This window comes from Canis lupus, chromosome 21, assembly GCF_003254725.2.
Source record: "Canis lupus dingo isolate Sandy chromosome 21, ASM325472v2, whole genome shotgun sequence".
NCBI classification, from domain to species: domain Eukaryota; kingdom Metazoa; phylum Chordata; class Mammalia; order Carnivora; family Canidae; genus Canis; species Canis lupus.
The window spans coordinates 42,300,916-42,321,030 of NC_064263.1; the positions used below are offsets into that span (position 1 = coordinate 42,300,916).

At 48.4% G+C, this 20,115-nt stretch overlaps 1 protein-coding gene across 5 annotated transcripts in view; it reads left to right on the forward strand.

The window, feature by feature from the left end:
* Positions 1-20,115, forward strand: part of NAV2 (neuron navigator 2) — a 722,151-nt gene that overhangs the window by 323,301 nt on the left and 378,735 nt on the right. The gene's annotated exons all lie outside the window — the stretch shown is intronic.

Below are 20,115 nucleotides of genomic sequence, written 5' to 3' on the forward strand. Positions count from 1 at the left end.
CTGCCCCTGCCGGTCCCTCGGCCCCAAGGACGCCAGGCACTGTGCTAGGACCCCCATAGGACCGCCCGGTGCACCAGCTGAGACTCCTGGCGTCCTGGCTGCCTGTTGCGGCGGGGGTGGGGGTGGCGGTGGCGGTGGCGGTGGCGGTGGGGTGGCTGCCTCCAAACGAAGCCCCTCCTTCCCTGGTAGTAGATCCCGGCGCTACTAGCCCGGGTGACTGGGTCTGGGGATGGGGGATGCCTTGGGCTTGAAGAGAACTGGGGACTTTTACCTTTCCAGACAGTCCGCATCACCCAGTTGGGCTGGGTGACAGGCCCCGGCCCTGCAATCTCTTTTAAGGAAATCAGCAAGGGCCAATCAGGTTCTCTTGGCTTCCTGCCTTCCCTGCTCCTCCCCCCCACCCCCATCTGCTAGGAGGGAGCCGGGGCATGCTGGTTTTTCTTTTTTTTTTTTTCCTTGGCAGTCGGTCAGCAGGGACTTTTGGGGACAGGCTGACCTGACGGATGTGACTGTCCCAGTCAGGAGAGGCGGGAAGCCAGAGGGGGAGGTGGTTTGGGGCTGGTGTCAGGGAAGTGGCAACAGACCAGCTGACCTTTTTGGCACTTTCTTCTCTGCTGACACTGTCTCCACCTTCTCCTGGAGCTTTCTCTGATCAGAGGCTAGAACTCAACACGTTGCTAGCCTTTCCGATGGAGGAACTGGAGCTGGGAGCTAATCGTAAGCAGACTTTTGGAACTCTGGGCTGGAGAAGGCCCTCCAAGCAGATTAAGCTCCCACACCAGGCTGATAAGCATGCCCCTTGCTGCTGCACTTGCTAAACATTTTTGGAAGCTGACAGATTTGAGTGATGGCGTGTGGGAGGAAGGCAAGATTTCCCCCTGGTTGGGGGGGGGGGCTGTCTCTGCTACGGTTTTGTGTTCTGTTCTCGTTTTTTCTGTCATTAGCCACGGGATTTGTCCAGTGGGCTCCGAAATGGGAATGGGCTCAAGGGTACATTCTGGTGAGGTTTTCCTATCCATCCTTGGAGCTGAGGTTTATGAGGTATGGTGGGTGGTATGTGGGAGGCCAGAGCAGTGACTCTGGGCTGTGACACACACCTTCCAGCCTGATGAGGAGGACCTGAGGAATGAGAGGGAAAGTAGACACTGAGATTGTTTCTGGCCTTTGTCCATTTGACCCTATATTTAACACACATTGTTGAGGACTTGCCGTGAGCAGGTTCTGGAAAGGTGATTCATCACCCTCTTTTCTAAAAAAGAAATGTTTTCCAGCTGGCAGGGTCCTAGTCCCTCAAAGCTTTGCTTTCCTTTCTTACTCTTGGCCCACATCCCCAGGATGCCCCCACTGCACCTGACTTACCCTCGGTGGGGCCTTGTGTGCTAATCAGAGGATGGTTTGGATGGACTGCTAAGGACATTGGCTACTTCCTGATGGGCTCTCCTATGTTTTACCAGCCTGCTCTTTCCTTGTCCGTGTTGGGGCATCCTGAGGGTTCTTCTCTGTGGCAGGTGGCAGATTCTTGTTCTCACTGGCCCACCTTGGCATCAAAGTGACCTTGGCAAAGGCAGTTTTCCCTTCTTTGGACAGGGCTTCCCTTCATTCTACCTAACATGGTGCCCATTCACCATCCAGGAAAGCCTCTCTATGATGGCTTGAGAACTGTCTGGCTTGATGTCTGTAGTCCCTAATCCAAAACCTGCTGTTTATCACTAGAAGATAGTCAGGTGGGCAGCCCTGGTGGCCCAGCGGTTTAGCGCTGCCTTCAGCCCGGGGTATGATCCTGGAGACCCGGGATCGAGTCCTGCGTCAGGCTCCCTGCATGGAGCCTGCTTCTCCCTCTGCCTGTGTCTCTGCCTCTCTCTCTCTGTCATGAATGAATAAATAAAATCTTAAAAAAAAAAAAAAGAAGATAGTCTGGAAAGGATGAGTTACATGGCAGATGATATCTTGGGGCCTCTGACTCCCTTTTATTCAAGGAGTTTTTGGTGGAGGGCTGGGCTGTGCAGTGGTCACTAGCAGAGGTTTTGAAGTCTCTGCCTAGGTGGATGACCTAGTCAATTAACTTTTCTGGGCCTCAGTGTTTCCCTCTGTAAAAATGGGCATAAACAACCACAGAAATTGTAAGGATTAAGAAGAATAACATGTGAGGTGTTTAACCCAGTATCTGGCAAATAAGGAACACTTAATATAATCAGCTATTTATATTGCTGAACCAAGAGATAAGGCATGTAGAACCTGGATCTACTAGCCTCTAAGTGAGAAAAGGCATAGGTTATCTCTCTAGCCCTTGAAAAGGTATTAATCGGTTTATAAGAATTTATAGAGCATCAGGGGAACCCTGGGTGGCTCAGCGGTTTGGCGCCTGCCTTTGGCCTAGGGCGCGATCCTGGAGTCCCGGGATCGAGTCCCACATCAGGCTCCTGGCATGGAGCCTGCTTCTCCCTCTGCCTGTGTCTCTGCCTCTCTCTCTCTCTCTCTCGCTCGCTGTCGATCATGAATAAATAAATAAAATCTTAAAGAAAAAAAGAATTTATAGAGCATCAATCAGTACCAGGCATGGCCAGAAGATGAAGGGCACAGCCACTTGTTTAGTGCCTGGCTCTTTACATTTGACATTATTTCGTCCTCACAGTACCACTTAAAAGCAGACATGACAACAATTTCTATAGCAATAATTTTCTATAATAATATAATAATGGCAATCAAATAATATAATAATGGCAAGTTAAATAATATAATAATGACAAATGAATAATATAATAATGGCAAATCAAATATAAAATCACTTCCTACATGCCAGGAATTGTTCTAAAGACTATATGTAAAAAACCTCATTTGATTTATCTGACAAACCATATGATATACGTGTTATTATTCCCACTTTGCACATGAGGAAACTGAGGCAAAGACTGGGTTGGTAAGCTTGTGAGTAGCTGAAGTAGACTTAGAACTTGGACAGTCTGGCTCTGGATTCCATGCCCTCAACTGCTGGGCTCTACAGAGATAACCACAGAGGCTTCTGGCTTACTTGCCCTGGTAAGACCCCTGCTCTAACCATTGAGCTGGAAGAGTGAAGTGAGGTTCAACAAGGTAGAGTAACTTGCTCCAGGTCATCCTGCTTCAGTGTGATGGAACAGAGTCCAGCTCAGGTTGGTCTAGCTTCAAGGCTGGTGGTCTTCACAGCCTTCATAGCTGCCTCCCTCCATCATTTACCCTGGCAGGAGCATGGGGTAAATAAGACATGGCCTGGGCCCTTGGGGATTGTATAGTCTAGTTGGGAGGTTTCACTGATGTACCAAGGGCAACAGGACACAATACAGAGAGGGCTGAAAGGTATGCTTGGGGTCCAAAGGAAGGGAAGGGCCACCATGGCTGGAGAAAACCAGACAGCCTCCTGGAGGAGGCTGGGCTTCAGAAATGGGCAGGACTGGCTTTGTGGGGAGAAGAGGAGGTGAGAAGAGCATGAGAGGGAAGGATGAGGAGCAGGCCATGCTGTGGTACAAAGCAGAAGATGATGTCACCACAGGGAAGCTGCACTTTCACGCAACGGGTAATTGCTCTGTATCTAGCATCTTCCTTTTATTTTTTTATTTTAATAAATCTATTTTTTATTGGTGTTCAACTTGCCAACATACAGAATAACACCCAGTGCTCATCCCATCAAGTGCCCCGCTCAGTGCCTGTCACCCAGTCACCCCCACCCCCCGCCCACCTCCCCTTCCCACCACCCCTAGTTTGTTTCCCAGAGTTAGGAGTCTCTCATGTTCTGTCTCCTTTTCTGATATTTCCCACTCATTTTTTCTCCTTTCCCCTTTATTTCCTTTTTTTATATTTATTTATTTTTAATATAAATATAAATATAAATATTAAAAAATAGCATCTTCCTTTTAAAAGGCAGGGAGCCGAACAAAAGCATCTCGCAGTTGAAGGCTTGGCTCTGCCTGCTGGCTGGTGGATAAGAATTCTGGGCATGCAGGCTCCTTAGGAGAAGGTGGGAAGTGGTGTCCATAAAGACCTGGTTCATAACAGACCCTTGGGAAAATGACAGTCATTATTGTTATTAGCTTGAGGTTGAGAATATTCAACATGGTAGTTACAGGGGAAGGGAGGTGGTTCTCACGGCTTCTTTTATTATGCAGCAGCTGTGTTCAGCCAGTCCAGCCCTGTCCCCCCAAGCCTGTTCTCCATGTCCATCAAGTGTGAAAAGACCTAAGGTAGCCAGCAAAAAAGCTTTAGGTCAAAAAAGCTTAGGCCCACTGTCAACTCCCTGGGCCCCTCACCTTGAACCTCTCCCACAAACCTACAGCTGGGCTCTACCCTAATTGGGGGGGCGGGGTGGGGGTGGGGTTTGCTGTGCTCTGCAGCAGCTCATCCCTCCCGAATTCCCTTCCTCTTGCTGGGATACCTGGGCCTTCCCCCAAGAGTGAACATTTATAGCATCTGCTCTGTTAACGTGGTGTATAAATTATGACCATATGCAAAGAATTGTTTCAGAGGCATGCTCTGCGTTAGTTCAGAAACCCTGGCCAGTCGACCTTCAGATAAGGAATGCGCATGAGCTATTTGAGGAGAGGTTAGCTTATTTTTAAGAAGCAGCTGCAGGAAAAAAAAAATTATATATATAATACTTTGATATTTCCTGTTTTTAGGAGCCTGGTGTTCAACTTGCAACTCATTTCTTTAAAAAAGTAATTAGAAGTGATTGAAATCCTCTGTGGGTGTTTTAGATGTTTAAAAAGAAAGAGCAGGCGAGGCCCTTGGGAAGAGAGTGCAGCTCTAAGCTTACAACCTGTTGCAACTTTGCCCCATTGTGTTTTGATTAGAATCCTTGCTCCATCATCAGAGTTGATTATGGATTTGATTAGTGCATTTTTCTGCTATTGTGTTATTGCCTCTCTTCTCTTTCTCCGTTCTTAGAGGGGAATGTATAGCATGGTTATCCGCCAACATGCAAGAATGTTTATATTTCGCATATTATTGCTTATTCCACGGGTTAATTTTCTGAAGACACTTGAAAGGTGGGACGGGTGGCTTATTTAGGATATCATTACGGGTGTGTATATATGTATGTATATAAAGCCATCTACTTCAGGGTGTGTGTATATACACGCATACACACGCACACACATATACAAATATATACACATGGAACAGCTTAAAGTAATGAGCACATGTAAGCGCACACACATCAAAGGCCAAGGCTGGCGGAATTACAGCCCAACTTCCAGCCTTCAGAATAGCTCGACGTGCTTCCCACTTCTCACACTCGCTTCCTCTGTGACCAAGACCAAAGCACTAAATCTTGGTGTCCGTGTTACCTACTTAGAAGACAGAAGAGATGTGGCCTTGAGAGAGGGGTTTTATTTATTTTTAAGATTTCATTTATTTATTTATTTGAGAGAGTGAGAGAGAGAGAGAGAGAGAGAGACAGGCGGGGGGGCGGGGGGAAGCAGACTCCCCACTGAGCACAAGGTCCAGAATCTTGGGATCCCGACCAGAGAGCTGAGAAGGCAGATGCCTAACTCACTGAGCCACCCAGGCACCCTGAGGGAGGTGTTTTAATTAAGACTTAGTGAATCCCCTGCAGCTAGTCTGAAAAAGCCGAACCACCCAGGGAGATTTTGGCTTGAGGTCAGAGAGATTCTTCTTTCTTAGAATCTGCTTAAACAGCGGGGAAGGGAACATCTATGGAGCATCTGCTATGTGCCAGGTAGTCTCTGCTGCTATATATGTATAAAATATACACATATATATATGTTTTGTGTGTACATATATATGACTTGATATACATATTTGTTTATATATTGGTATATATATTTATTTATGTATAATTTGAGACACAAGAAGTGGGTAAAATGTAAAGCAGTCTATGCATTTTATATGAGGAAGCTGAGAGCAAAGGGAGTTTGCACTTGGAGGCAGTTTTACACAGTAGGTAGGTCAGGCTTCACTGAGAGATAGACCAGAGTTTGAATCCAAGCTTCAGGCAAGTCACTTAATATCTCCCAATATTGCATCTTCACCAGTAAAGTAGAAGTTGGTATACAGGTAGGTTACTGGGCATGGTGTCTGGCATGTCATAAGCAAGGAATATGTGATATTGCCTATTTTTATTCCACAAGATCAGAGCCAAGTTTGGAAACCAGATCTGCCTCATAACAAGCTCATGTTCTTTCCACCCTGCCCCTCTCCCAATTGCCTCCCAGGTGCACGGTTGATTACATGGAACAGCAGATGAATAGCATCATGAAAGCAGAAAACATAGCAGGACTTTGGTTAGATTGAATGGGGAGCAAGGGTAAATTAAGAATAATGTCCACTAAATGAGTCATATCCAGAGTTGTGAAATGAAACCCCCACATTTTGGTTCCAGACGTGTCATCCCTATAGCACCAACCAAGCCAAGGGATCCATTGCAAACCAAACTTATGGGAAGCCTTCTTGGTAAGACCTCGTCTGAGCTAGCACTGTAGTCACTGGACAATATAATGGCCTTGCCATTATGACGAAGGGACAGTCCCATTGGTTGGGCTTCTGAATGGCTACTTATTGTTTTGAGGGCAGAAGGAAAGCCCTCTTCCATTAGGCTGGCATGATTATGGTGGGAGCCGGGCCTTGTGATCAGTTTGGTCATTGAGGTGCCCCAAGGCATGGCCAGCTGCCCAACGGTGTTTTACTAATTGCCTCAGAGCCAATTTCAATGGCTGCTCTGTCTCTTGGTCGCATTGTTCAAGGAGATGGACAATGTGTTCCTAGAATGTCTTGGGCAGAATGGGTCATGTGATTTGAGGAATAAAACTGGGTCAGGCTTTTTGTGTTTCAGTCCACACTCACAATAGTGAGTGACACAGAAGTTTTCTCAGGAACCTCAAGTCACCCACACAGAACCTAAAGAATGACTCATGATTTAGTGTCTCTTTCCCAAGGAAAACAGACCCTCTCTTATGTTTTGCAAACACTGGCCCCATAGCCTCAGAATATTTTGTCTTTCCTTCCAAGTGAAACACTAGTACCTTCAGTGAATTTTAGGTTGTTCCAACCCCTTTCCCGTCGTGGTAGGAGTCAAGATAATTATGAGCCTGGCTCCCAGAGTTCTTTTAGGGCCTCTGAACAAAATCAGTTACTCACAGAGGTGTGACAAAGGAAAAATAATGATGCTGAGACTCTCTGACACTGACTGGGCAAAGCCTCCATACCTGTATAGTGCATGGCACCAGACACGTATCATGTCATTTAATCCTCACGACATCCCCTGAGGAAGAGAAATGGAAGGGACAGCTCTGAGAGTCAGCAACTTCGGTTCTAGTTCTGTCTCTTTGGATGCTTTGCTGCATGATCTTCAACAAATCACATTGTCTTTTAAGCCTCAGTTACCTGACCTATAAAATGGAGAGGATAATTCTTGCTCTCTCTTTTTTGAAGGGTTCTTGTGAAGCTCAACAGAAGCAATTATTAGGACGGAGACAGTGGTTGAGGCGCCTTACACCATAAATACCCTTTAAGGAAACCAAGGCTGAGAGAGGTTAGCTACTTTTCCAAGTAACACGGCTAGTAAGTGGTAGACCTAGACTTAGAGCCCATATCTGATTGACTCTGAAGTCAAAATTCTTTTCTTTTCCCAAAGATTTTATTTTTAGGTAATCTGCACCCAACAAGGGGCTTACAGTTACAATCCCGAGATCAAGAGTTGCACACTTTACTAATTGAGCCGGCTGGGTACCCCTTAACCCAAAGTCAAAGTTTTTAAATAGCACGTGTAAAAGCACTTTGAAAAAAAAAATCTGAAAAGACATTGTTAATACAAATCAAAGTAAATTGTAAATTGCTATAAAATTTCCTTTGGGTTGTTACATATGATGTTTGACTCCTCCCTTTTGCCCCAAAGGTTTGGAGACATTGAAAATATTCTTTAGATATTAAATAAATATTAGTTGCTCAATAATAGCAGTTAAACTTCTCTGGGATTTGTAAAATTCCAAGTGCTCTGAGGCCGCAAGGTCCACTAAATGTCATCACTGTGTAGCTGGCAGGGCTGATCCTGGAGAGAAGAAGGGAAAAATGGGGAATTTGAGGGGAGTTTTGGTGGCTCAGTCAGTTAGGTGACTGACTCTTGGTTTTGACTCAGGTCATGATCTCAGGGTTGTGAGATCCAGCCCCACACTGGGCTCTGCACTCAGCACTCAGTGAAGAGTCTGCTTTAGATTCTCTCCCCTCCCTCTCCCTTTACCTCTCCCTCTGTGCATGTGCTTGCTATAAATAAATAAATGAAAAATTAAATCTGAAAAAAATGGGGGATTTGTTTTGAATCCTTTGTTGGCATGAGGAAACAATCAGATAAATTCAGATTATGGATCAATCTTTAAGACAATAGTCCTGGTATCTTCAAAACTGACAATGTCAAGAAAGACAAAACGTTTTAAAAGGTAGATGGAGAAAAATAGACCGAAGAGCTATGATGACCAAATCCAGGGAGCGATCCTTGACTGGAACCTGGATAAGCAAAACTACAAATTCTGAAAAGTTCCTTTTGGGGACGATTAGAGAGATTTGAATTCAGATGGTGTATTAGATAGTATTATTCTATTGATGTTTACAGTATTGGGGTTATGTAAGAAAATGTCCTTTTTCTTTGGGAGATACATGCGGAGATATTTAGAGATAAAGTGTATTGGTGTCAGCAACTAAAAGAGTTCGAGGGGGAAAGGTTAGTATGTCTGCAGAGAGGAGAAAGTAAATGTCACAAAACGTTAACAACTGGTAAATCAGGTAAAGATACGTGTGCAATTCTTTCAATGTTTCTGTTTGAAATTTTCCAAAATAAAATGTTGAGAAACAATACCAAACCCTGGCTAAAGAGTATAGGTTAGCAGTTCCCCTTGACATCTAGAGTACACCCACGAGAACATAAATGAGATAGGAGTGTGTGTGTGTGTGTGTGTGTGTGTGTGTACTGACAATAAATAGCCTGGCCAAGTTTATTTCCCTGGGTTTCGGATCTGGAGTCCTTATCTCCTTTCTGGTGTAGTGTGAGAATCTTGGCTTAATTCCTATTCTTTCATGAGAATCGTTGCTGACATTTTGGTGCAATCACAAGATCCGAGTTGATTTGAGCATCTCTTGTAAAAATCTAGGATGTTTCCAAAGTCGAAGATATAAAAGAAATTGCTTTTAATGAGGAAAAATTTAAAAATATTAAAACCCCTGGTTGAGTCCTCCTCATCTAGGCAGTGAGAAGGTGAGGAGCATGAGTGGAAGCAAGCTCCTTTCTCTGCTTCAACGCTTTTTCCTTACCCACTGCTTCGGGCTCCTTTGCCTGCCTAAATCCTCCCCATCCTACCCATTCAAGCTCAGGCCTAATGTGACCTCTTCCAATACGCCTTCCGCCATCACCAGGGTAGCGTCTCTACTAGATGCTCCCAGCCTGCCGTAGAGCCCCCATGGCTTGGCCTGGGATTGCTTACTTAGCCAGACCATGGCTTCCATGTGGTCAGGGATGTGTCTTTTTTTATCTCTGCTGAGACAGGGTCAGCACATAGTAGGTTCCTGGTTGATATTTGCAGACAAAAAGAGGGATGGGAGGGGGAAGATGAAAGAAGGAATTGAAAAACAGGAGTAAGTAGATATGGAACACCAGCTGTGTTCATGAAGCCATGTGTTCTGCAGAACTCCCTCCTGGCATGTGAACTGTGCAGATCACGTGACGGTGGGTGGCCAAGTGTCGGAGACACGGGACGACCTGAACCTTGGCTAAGGCCAGCCTCAAAGCTCTGCGACCCGGGCTCTTAGGGAAGCACGCGTGGGCTGGCTGGATAGAAGGAGGAGGCCGAGTCCCTTATGCAAGGCTGTTTATAACGTCCCAATGGTCTGCTGCTCCAGTGGAAGATCTATCAGGATGTGACAGTGACTGTACGATCGGCTGGAGGGGTTGAGGGGGAGAGAACACCAGGGGCTTTGGAGGGCTTTGGCCTACACATGCATGCACGCATGCACGCACACACACAGGAAGGGGGACCTGACATGGGTTCTGAAGGATTTTAGCTGGTGAAGAAAAGGGGAGGGCTCAGAGAGTCCCAGGATGGGACAGCCTGCCAGGAGTAATGAGGACAGCAATCGTTTACGTGCCATTTCCATATGTAATCTCATTCAGTCCTCACACAAACCTTCTGACTCAGTATTGATCCTGTTTTACCAGCAAGGAGATGCATGAGGAGTCACTAGGGAGACCAGCCGGAGAGGGGTCCTGGAACTTCCTCAAGCCGCACGACTGCTATGGACGGTGACAGGATTCAAACTTGGGTGTCTCTTAAGCTCAAAACCTCTTAACCACTGCCTTCTTCTGCCAGTAACCGGAGGAGGCCTGAGTCCCGTGCTGAGATGTAGCTTTAGACAACCAAATGTCCAAACCCTCTTCTCCTGGGAGCCTGTTCCCCACCTCCCTGGCCTTGGCCTCCTGTGCCTGTCCCAGCCTGTCTCTGGAGGCTCCGTGTTTATCGAGTGAGGGGCCCCTTTGGCTTTTGCCCACACACTGCTGCAATCTGGGCACGATCTTGTTCTCTCACTGCCGTGGCTGCCTCCCCCTCTACCACCCCCAGGTCACCCCTGTGTTGCAGGGCCCAGCGGGGTCCATGTGCTTAACAGCTGGCAGGACTTCCCTTCCTGTCCTCCTGCCATAGGCCGCTTGGCGCAGCTCTGCAGACAGTCCCCATTTCATGCTGATTTGCTTTGATTCTTTTCAGACCTGGGAGTGACGCATGTTTACGTCAGAATGTGTGAGCCACAAGTATTCCAGAGCTGTTAGACCTTCCGGTGTGGAAACTTTGGTTGTTAGCTGCCTCTGGACAGAAGAAGATAGCTCTGGGGGGTGGAAAGCACGATTTAGGTGACAAAACCAGCTTTAAAATAACCAGGCTTACTTAGGATGTCTGCTTAGTGATCTGTGCCTCTCCGGACTAGACACTTGAGACATCTGAGCCAGTGTAGCCCTTGGAGGCCACCTATTCTCACAGCTCCACTGTACGGATGGGGAAACCATGGCCCAGAGAGGGGTGTGACTTGCCCACAGCCAGGCAACAAGGCCAGAGCAAAACTGGAACCTAGGCCTCCCATCTTCTGGCCCCAGTATCCTTTCCACCCCACTCTTGGCGGCCAGAGGGTCCACTCTGAATGAATGACCTGGTGGTTTAAAGAAGTGGATCCAGCCCTAAACTCTGTTTTTTCCTCCTCCTTCTACCAAGTGGTAAAGTACTCTTAATCCCTTCCTATCAGAAAGCTTTTGCATTTGACTCAATGGATCAGAAAGCCAGGACCTCTATGTGGATGGTGTCACTGTATCAGGACACCACCACTGAACACCTCCCGTGGGCCAGACACTTTATATACATCATCTTACTTAAGCACTCTGATTTGTGTCCCTACTCTTTCTGTCCACCCTCTTAGAGCCCCCGTCTCCTCCGAAGCTAGAAGTCAGAGAGACCTGGGTTAAAAATCTTGCCTTCCCATTTATCGCCCAGGCGGCCAACTTCCCCAGTGTTAGCGTGGGGCCTGGGACACCGTAGGCCTGATAAATAGTTGTCGAACCGCAGCTTAGACAAGGCACTTCCACCTCGCCTGAGTTTCCCCAGGGCAAGTGCAGCATTTCAGTGGGTCACTCGGATTAAAGCAATTAGCATGCGTAAAAATGCCTGGTGTGGGGTAGATGCTGGTATTTACTGAGCACTTACTATGTGCTGGGCAGTCTTCTAAGCATTTTCTGTGGATTTTGCAGCTTCATCATCACCAAAGCAATAACCTCTGAGGTAGGCACTTTAGTGATCGTCTCCGCTTTATAGATGAATTATAGGCATTACAGCCTCAGCTACTTGCCCAGGGTCCCCCACCTAAAGTGGAAGGGCCAGGCCTGAAACTCAAGCAGAACCTGCAGAGCCTGAATCTTCAGCCATTGCATGGTCCTCCCTCTGTGCTGCTTCTCACTAAGCTCGCATCTAGCTGAGGCTGGGGAAGAGAGACTCGGGCAACTGAGGGCACATGCAGGGGAAGTGACTTGCCTAAGGCTCTCCGGGGTGAAAAGTAATAAAACCCAAGAAAGACTTGCCTTCTACAGTAGCGTGGGCCTTAGTTCTTTAAAAGGCGCTGCCTCTCTAAGGGGAAGGGACAAACGATTTTGCCCCAGGAAGCTGTCCCAGACCAGACGCGGTCACCAAGAATCAGTACTCCCAACTGCCTGGTGGACTGTGTGACTTTCCCCTTGGGCCCCTGCTTCTCACTCATTTGGAATCATTCCTTCTCTGGATTGCAGAGCAGAAACCAATATAAATTTGACCTAGTCCCTAGAAATGTTTACCTGGCTAAAAATATGCCGGCTTTGTGATATTTTTAGCCAAACTTAGATTCGAAATATATGAATTGCCCACACCCATGTATTAGGCATGAACTGTTGGTACATTTTGTAACAGGAAGCTGCTGGTTTTCCATTCCAAAGAACTGGAATTCGGTCAGAAATTTGTCATTTGCAAATGCCAACTCTCACCACATTCCACTGCTGTTTTTAAGAGCGTCTCGTCACCTGGATTCAGAGGAAGCAGGCCATGGGTGAGGCCAGCCTGGCCAGGCTGCCTCGGTGTATTCTCCAGGTCTAGTGCCTTCCAGGCGACCTCCATCTGGCTCTCCCCAGGCCCACGCCATCTGTGGTGTGTTGCCTTTGGACTCGTGTATGGGCAGACAGGGTGCTTATTTTAGAACTGGAAGGAGAGGAGATGTATCAATAATAATAATAAAAAAAAAAAAAACGGGGAAGGAAAAATCCATTCAGTGATTTTAAAATATCTCGCCCTTAACAGGGCAGATTATTTTTGTTTCTTAAAAACAACTGGTAGTTTGCTCCTCGAAACAGAGCTGGAAATAGAAATGTATAGGACTATTAAAAAAAAAAAAAAAGGAGAGACTGGGGAGATGTCCTCTTGGTTTTACCACCCTGACTCTCGCACACAGAGTAGGTCTTTTCCCCAACCATCAAAGCCTCTCCTGCTCCTGATGGGCAGACTTGGGAACCCTAGAGCTATATCACAAAGACCCTGTTTTCTTAGCCCTTGATTTTGTAGATGAGAAAGCTGAACCTCAGGGCCTTTGCACTTGCTGTTCTTTCTGCCTGAAATGTCTTCCCAGATATGGACATGGCTCACTCCTTTACCTTTGGTCTCTGCTCAGAAGTCACTTTATCAAAGGTACCTTTTCTGACCACCCTATATAAAATAGCAATCTGTCCTCTTATGTCGCCTTGCCTTGCTTTATTTTTCTCCAGAACCTGAGCAGTCTTCTGACATGTTTCGTGTTTATCATGTGCTTTCCTCTACTAGACTTTCAGCTCCATGGGAACAAGGGATTTGTTCAGCTTGTTCACAGCTGTATCCTCAGCACAGGCTAAGTGCTTACTAAATATTTAGTGAATAAGTGGCAGGGACTCATGCAAGATTTCAGGCAGAGTGAAGACTAGCATCCAGGTATGACTCCCAGCCTAGGGCTCTTACGCTATTTCTTCAGACCCCACTAAGAAATCTACGGTGTGTCCCTTAAGATGCTAATAGGTCTAAATATCATCCTTTGGGCAGTTTTGCTTCTTTCACGGGGCCTCTTAGTTCAAAGGGTGGGCGAGTGTCTTAGCACAAAAGTCAATGTCTTAACATAAGGATGAGGTGAGTTAGGTTGGCCAGGAAAGGGTAATATGTTTGCCAGGTTGGGGAATCCTTACCCTGTGAGCAGATTCTTACTTTATCCAAGTTTAGGGCTGGCTCTGAGATGCCCACAGTAGAATGTGGGAGTAAGAATTGGGTTTGCCAACATGCACTCGTTCCATTTTGTCTTCAGTTTCCCTCCCTCCCTCCCTCCCTCCCTCCCTTCCTTCCTTCCTTCCTTCCTTCCTTCCTTCCTTCCTTCCTTCCTTCCTTCCTTCCTTCCTTCCTCTTATTGTGCTTTAATCTCTGTTAGTAACAGTATGGACTGTGGGCCAGCAGCAATGGCATCACTGGAAGCTTGGTAGAAATGAGGAATCTTGGGCCTAGACCCAGCCTTCTTAATTAGATTTGCACTTTAGCAAGACCTCCAGATCACAGATAAATTAAAGTTTAAGAAGGAGAGGAACAGCACTTAAGAAAAGCCCTCTTATTTAAAGTATTCAGTTGCCACCTCTGTCTAGAGGTACAGGCCCCCTCACCTCTAATTATTTTATGCCATGAATAGCGATGGGAGGGATAGACAGGACAGCCCTAGAGGAAGAAGGTATCATAAAAGAGACTTCTAGAATCCGTTCCGGCTCCGTTTCTTACATTGCTCTGTCTTACCTGTGCATTGGACTTTGCAGCTAATGTTTGGTCAACATGAAAGGAGACTGTAATCTGTCTGGTAACTGCAGAAGGAGGGGAGTTCTGGCCTTTACATGGGAGCTCAGAATTTGAGGGCCCCAGCTCTCCACCCTGCTGAGTGTGCTCTGGGCTGACTGAGATGGCATCTCCCAGGAGCTGGAGGCAGTTCCCTCCCAGCCCTTCTCACAGATGGGCTGTGAGATCCTTTCTAGACCCTTCAGCAAAAGGAGACAGCCATTCCCACGGCTGAACAGAGCCCAGCTCCCACAGTCCCTTGCTGCTTGGAAATCTCCTTCCCATTCTCCTTGAATTGCAGTTGGGAATTGCATTGCAGGACTGCAGCATGTGGTGGGGAAGGAGCAGAATGCATCCTCTGAGCACCAAGGGGAGGGGCCTGCTGCAGTGGCACGCTGCGTCTTCCCAGTCCTCCCACTCTGCGGAGGGAAGCCTTCTCAGTCTGCAGTCCGCCTACCTGCTGAGGCATTTCTTTCAATCATGCTGCGGCTGTGTATTGATTTGGGGAAAGCCCATTGATAAGAGCAGATTAACTCAGCCTCTGAATCATGGTGAAATTATTGTGTAATGCTGATGTTGGAGCTTTTTTGCTGCATTCTGTGTAAATCGGGACTATTTGAAAGCTGCTCATAGAGTCACTGGTCACGTGGTCCTTGTGCACACTCGTCTCAGTCAGGCGTGGACCACTGCAGGCGTGGACCACTGCAGGACCACTGCAGGAGGAAGAAGCTTGGTCACCTCTTGGCAGTCTGCAGGAGGAAGGAAGGTGGCGGAGGGAATCAAAGGGGGCTTTCTCCCCATCCCCAGCTCCCCTAGACTCTTACATAACCCCATCCCAGCCACGTGGAGGAGGGCATCTCCAGCCACTCTCAAGTCCAGACCTGGCCCTGGGTGGGGACAGGGAAACTGCCCTATGCCTGAAAGATGATGAACCTGATACCGAATAAGTGTTTGTGTGTGCATGCATAGGTGCATATATGCGTGTGAGTGCTTGTGTGTGCATGCAGACGTGTGTGCAAAGGCACATTTGCTGTGTGTGTGTGCACAGGCATGTGTGCATGTGTGTGCATGTGTGTGTCCAGATGCTCTTTGAGAGGCTGCAGGATATCTATTTTAACCCCTGGCAGCACCATAGCAGTGAGGCAGTGTGGGGCGGCTGAAAGAGCACTGTGCTTGGAGTCAAGAAACTGGAGTTCTCTTTCTAGACCTTCCTTTAACAAGCTGCATGACCCAGACACATGTCCATTGGTTCTTTGCCAGGAGCATGTGGAGTTATTACAATAGTACACATGTCCAGACGTCTCCCTTGCAGATGCAGGCCTGGGGGGAGGCTTCAGCATCTGTATTTCTTAGGGTTCTGCAGCAGACCCCAAGGCACACTTTGGGGTAAGATTTCCTGGCTTTGAGACCAGCTCCCTCAGAGAAGACAGGAGAATTAAGTGAATAAGAGCAGGTGGTCATGGCCACACAGACCAAGATTTGGATCCTGGCCCTGTCCACATAGGATACGGCCTTAGGTAAGTTGCTAGATTTGCCCCTGCTTCCTCATCTGCTCTAGGGGCATGAGATTAGTGACCTCACAGGGCTCTGAGCATTAAATGCCACAAAATATATGAAGCATGTAGCAAGCTCCATAAATGTTAGGTCTCAGGTGTGTGTGTGTGTGTGTGTGTGTGTGTTGTGTATTTTTCGCTGTACCCTAATATATGGATGGAAGATGCTCCAATAAGTCCAAGGTGGAATGCAGTAGGGAAACGAGATGGCAGTGTTCAGTTATATTTGTGTAATTTGGCAATAAGGAAACCAGTGCATGCATTCCTTGTCATAGTTACTAATAGGCAAGGGAGGGTACAAAGAAAGGTCAAATGGGGCCAGAGGGAGCGGCCAAGTGTGCCTCTCTTGCTCCACGATAGTGATTCTTTTTTTTTTTTTTAATTTTTATTTATTTATGATAGTCACACACACAGAGAGAGAGAGAGGCAGAGACACAGGCAGAGGGAGAAGCAGGCTCCATGCACCGGGAGCCCGATGTGGGATTCGATCCCGGGTCTCCAGGATCGCGCCCTGGGCCAAAGGCAGGCGCCAAACTGCTGCGCCACCCAGGGATCCCTCACGATAGTGATTCTTAAACTTCACTGTGCATCCGTATTGCCTGGCTACTTGTTAAATAGGCACAAACCTGAGCCCTGCCCCTGGCCTCAGAGCCTCCGATTTTGCAGATCTGGGCAAGGCCCGTGAATTTGTATTTTTGACAGGTCAGACCACGCGAATGTGCAGGAGACGGTCTGCAGCCCCTGCTCTGACAAAGGCTGGTCCTGAGTAAGAGATCACATTGGGTGACTAAGAGAAGGGGGAGCTGGGTTGGAGTGGCCAGGCAAGAATGGGGTCCTAGACGAAGTGAGAGGAGCTGAGGATTGAGTGCACACATGCAGGATTTGGAGACAACAGGGTAGCGTATTTTGGACTTGGTGTGGTGAGCAGATGGCAGAGGGCTCTGGTGAACATGGAGCTCTGGCTCTTGTCCCTGCCACCAGCGGCTAGCATTGCCATGTGGGGCGGGTGGCACACTAGGATGGCAGCCACTGGGCAGGGTTAGCCAGGACGCCTGGGGAGGGGTGACAAACCCAGAGTGTATGTCCCTTTGTCCTCTGTTTAAGGCCCAAGCCGGCTCTCTTTAAGTTGCTTGGCAGTGCCCAGAGATTTCAGCATCTGTTGCTCTGTGTGCTCATTCAGCAATCAGAGCGTGCGAGCAACCTGGGGCAGGAGATCTGGAAGCGTGAAGTGGATATGAGATACTCAGGCCGCCAGAGAGGGGAGGCCGAAGGAGCAGCAGGGAGGAGAGGAGGAGATGGCGTTTGGATGCCAGGGCTCCTTGAGCTGCGAGGGGCCTCGGCTAGAGTCCCAGGTCTACAAAGGGCCAGTGTCCCCTTGATAAAGTCTGAATCAAGATACCCCCCATCAGTGGCCTTTGGATCTGCCAGTCGTGGGAGAGCACATTTTCTGGGGTCTTCGGTGGATCAAAAAGAGCTAGAGTTAAGAAGGCATAGAGGGGAAGGTGCCAGGCTCCAGGCTCCACACTTAGGTCTCCTCCCACGTCCACCTTAGGCGGTAGGTATTGTCAGTCTCACTTTATAGATGAGAAGGAAAGGCCCAGAGAGGTGAAGCAACTTGCCTGAGCTGCGCATCTAGGACTTGGCAAAGCCTGGGCTTGGCCTTGCTATATGTGGCTCCAGCGAATCCCCTCAGCTTCTCAGTGCATGTGCAGGGGAGGCCCTGCTGCCCCGTCCGCAGGTGCGGGCCCCCGGGGAGCCCGGCGGCCTCAGCTGGGGGAGGGCTACAGTGTGGGCAGAGCGCCCTGGAGTCCCGTGACATGTGGGGACTCTGTTCCGTGCCCTCTGTCAACAATCCAGTCCTCAGTACTATTGCCCTGGCTGCCGGCTGCTCTCACCACAGCCAGGCCCCCCACCCACACAGGCGAAGGCTGTGGCCAAGGGCACTCTAGAAGGAGGAGGAAGTGGCCTCCAGAGGGGCCGGTTGCAGAGCCCCTGAATGGCCCCATTGAGGCTGGACAGGATGACAATGGGCCTGTTGGGGCCCTCAGTCAGGGTCCACTGAGGTGAGAGGGCTGGGGCTGGCCAGGCAGCGCTGGCTCAGAGGCCAGATGCTGACTTCCAGGGCTGTGAGCCAGCGCCTCTGACGTGCTCTGAAATGCCAGCTCTGCTTAATGGGGAGCAGCTGGGGCGGGCTCCACATTCCTCCCCATGCCAGGAAGACCGCGTGAACCCCGTTCCCTAGGCCATGGCCGGGCCTCAGCTTTTTCCCTGCTCACCTCCCTCTGGGATGGGCCCTGCTTCTTTGATCCTGGGGCCTGAGGTTGGCCCTTCCCAGTGTCCCTGTGGTTCTCAGGGGCATCTTTCTCAGCTCCTTTGGAGAAATAACATCCCTTCCAACAACTCAGGGCACCCTCAGCTGGGGTTGCTGGATAAAATGCAGTTCAATCTGGATGTCAGATAAATAATAATGTTTCCATTTGTAACAAATATTAATGAATGATAAAAGCTGAACCAAGATACAGGTCCATTTGGTGTGTCATGGGACACAAAGAATTATTGGTTGTTGGGGCACCTGGGTGGCTTAGTGGTTGAGCATCTGCCTTTGGCTCAGGTTGTGATCCTGGGGTCCTGGGATCGAGTCCCACAGCAGACTCCCTGCATGGAGCCTGCTTCTCCCTCTGCCTGTGTCTCTGCCTCTCTCTCAATCTCTCTCTCTCTCTGTCTCTGTCTCTCATGAATAAATAAAATAAAATCTGAAAAAGAAAAAACAAAGAATTATTGGTTGTTTATCTGAAATTTCAATTGAACTGGGTATCCTCTATTTTCAGTTGCTAAATCTGATAACCCGAGCCAAAAGGAGCCATATGGGCATATATGTGGGGTCACTAGGACTCAGCGAGTTTTTCTGGGATGCCTCCGAGCTGGGCATGGGAGAAGAAGCCTCTCCCGGCCCCGATACCCACGTCCTACTTCCCAGACATAAAATGCATCACCTTTCAGGACACTATTGTCCCCTTGTTTTCCACCCCCCACTTCCAGGAGCCGGATCTCTTTCCCCCAACTCCCGTGGTGAGAAGGGAAGCTTTGAAGTGTGTTTCCAGTTGGTGATTCTGTATTGAGCCTCCGATTTCACATTGGCTAAACCCTGTTGACTTAACGGTGGGCGCGCCACACCTGGTCTCTGCTCTGAAAAGAGCTTACAGGCCAGTAGGGGAGACAGCAGTGAACGAAAAGCAGCCATGAATTCAGCAAACCTTAAACACTGTGGGTGGGTGGGAGGAGGGAGTCCCAGAGGGGCTCTGAAATCCCAGAAGGACATCTCACCCACACCTGCAGGGCTGGACTAGCACAGAGAATGGGCCTTCAAGTAGAAGATCCAAGCTGACATGCTGGGCTAGGTCACAGGGCTGACCTGTGTGGCCCTGGGCATGTCATTCAACGTCTTCCTCATTTATAAGGTGGAAACACTATGCCTTGCCTCCAGGGACCACTGTGAGGTTCCAAGTATTGTGATGAATGTGAACTTGTACTGCCCACAGTGTGGTTCTGGATGGAACATGCGTGCGTGTCGGTGAATGGAGGTAGGAGTTGAGGAGGGTAGGTAGGAACAGGGGTGTAGGGGTGGGTAGGAACGCTTGGGTCCCATGCCTGCCCCATGCCTCTGCATACCATCCCCCTCAGGACGCGAGTTCTGTGCCTCTACTTACATCTCTGGGCCTTATTGTCAGCCTTGTGTAACATTTTCCGTCCGTCTCAGGTGAATAACAGTGATACCAGGGGTTTACACAGTGTTTTATTGTTGGCAAAGCACAGTGTTTAAGAGCATGGTTGGGGATGCACACAGGCCTGGGTTCAAACCCTGTCTCTACTCTGTGACCTCAGGTAAGGACTTAACCTTAGTTAACCTCGGTGCCTTGGTTCGCTCGTCTGTAAAATGGAGCCTCATGGCATGGTTGAGAGGATGAAAAGAAATCATTCACATAAAGTGCTTAGCCTGGACCCCGGCACGAAGCAAATGCCCCAGAAGTGAGCAAACTGTTAAGAGGTTTTTTTTTTTTTTTTTTATGATAACAACCTTGCGAGATATTGTAATTGTCAGGTGGCGAACGAAGCTCAGAGAGGTTAGGTAACCAGCCCAGAGAGGCACAGCCAGAAGGGGTGGCTGTGGAGAGAATAAACCCCGGGCTTCGGAG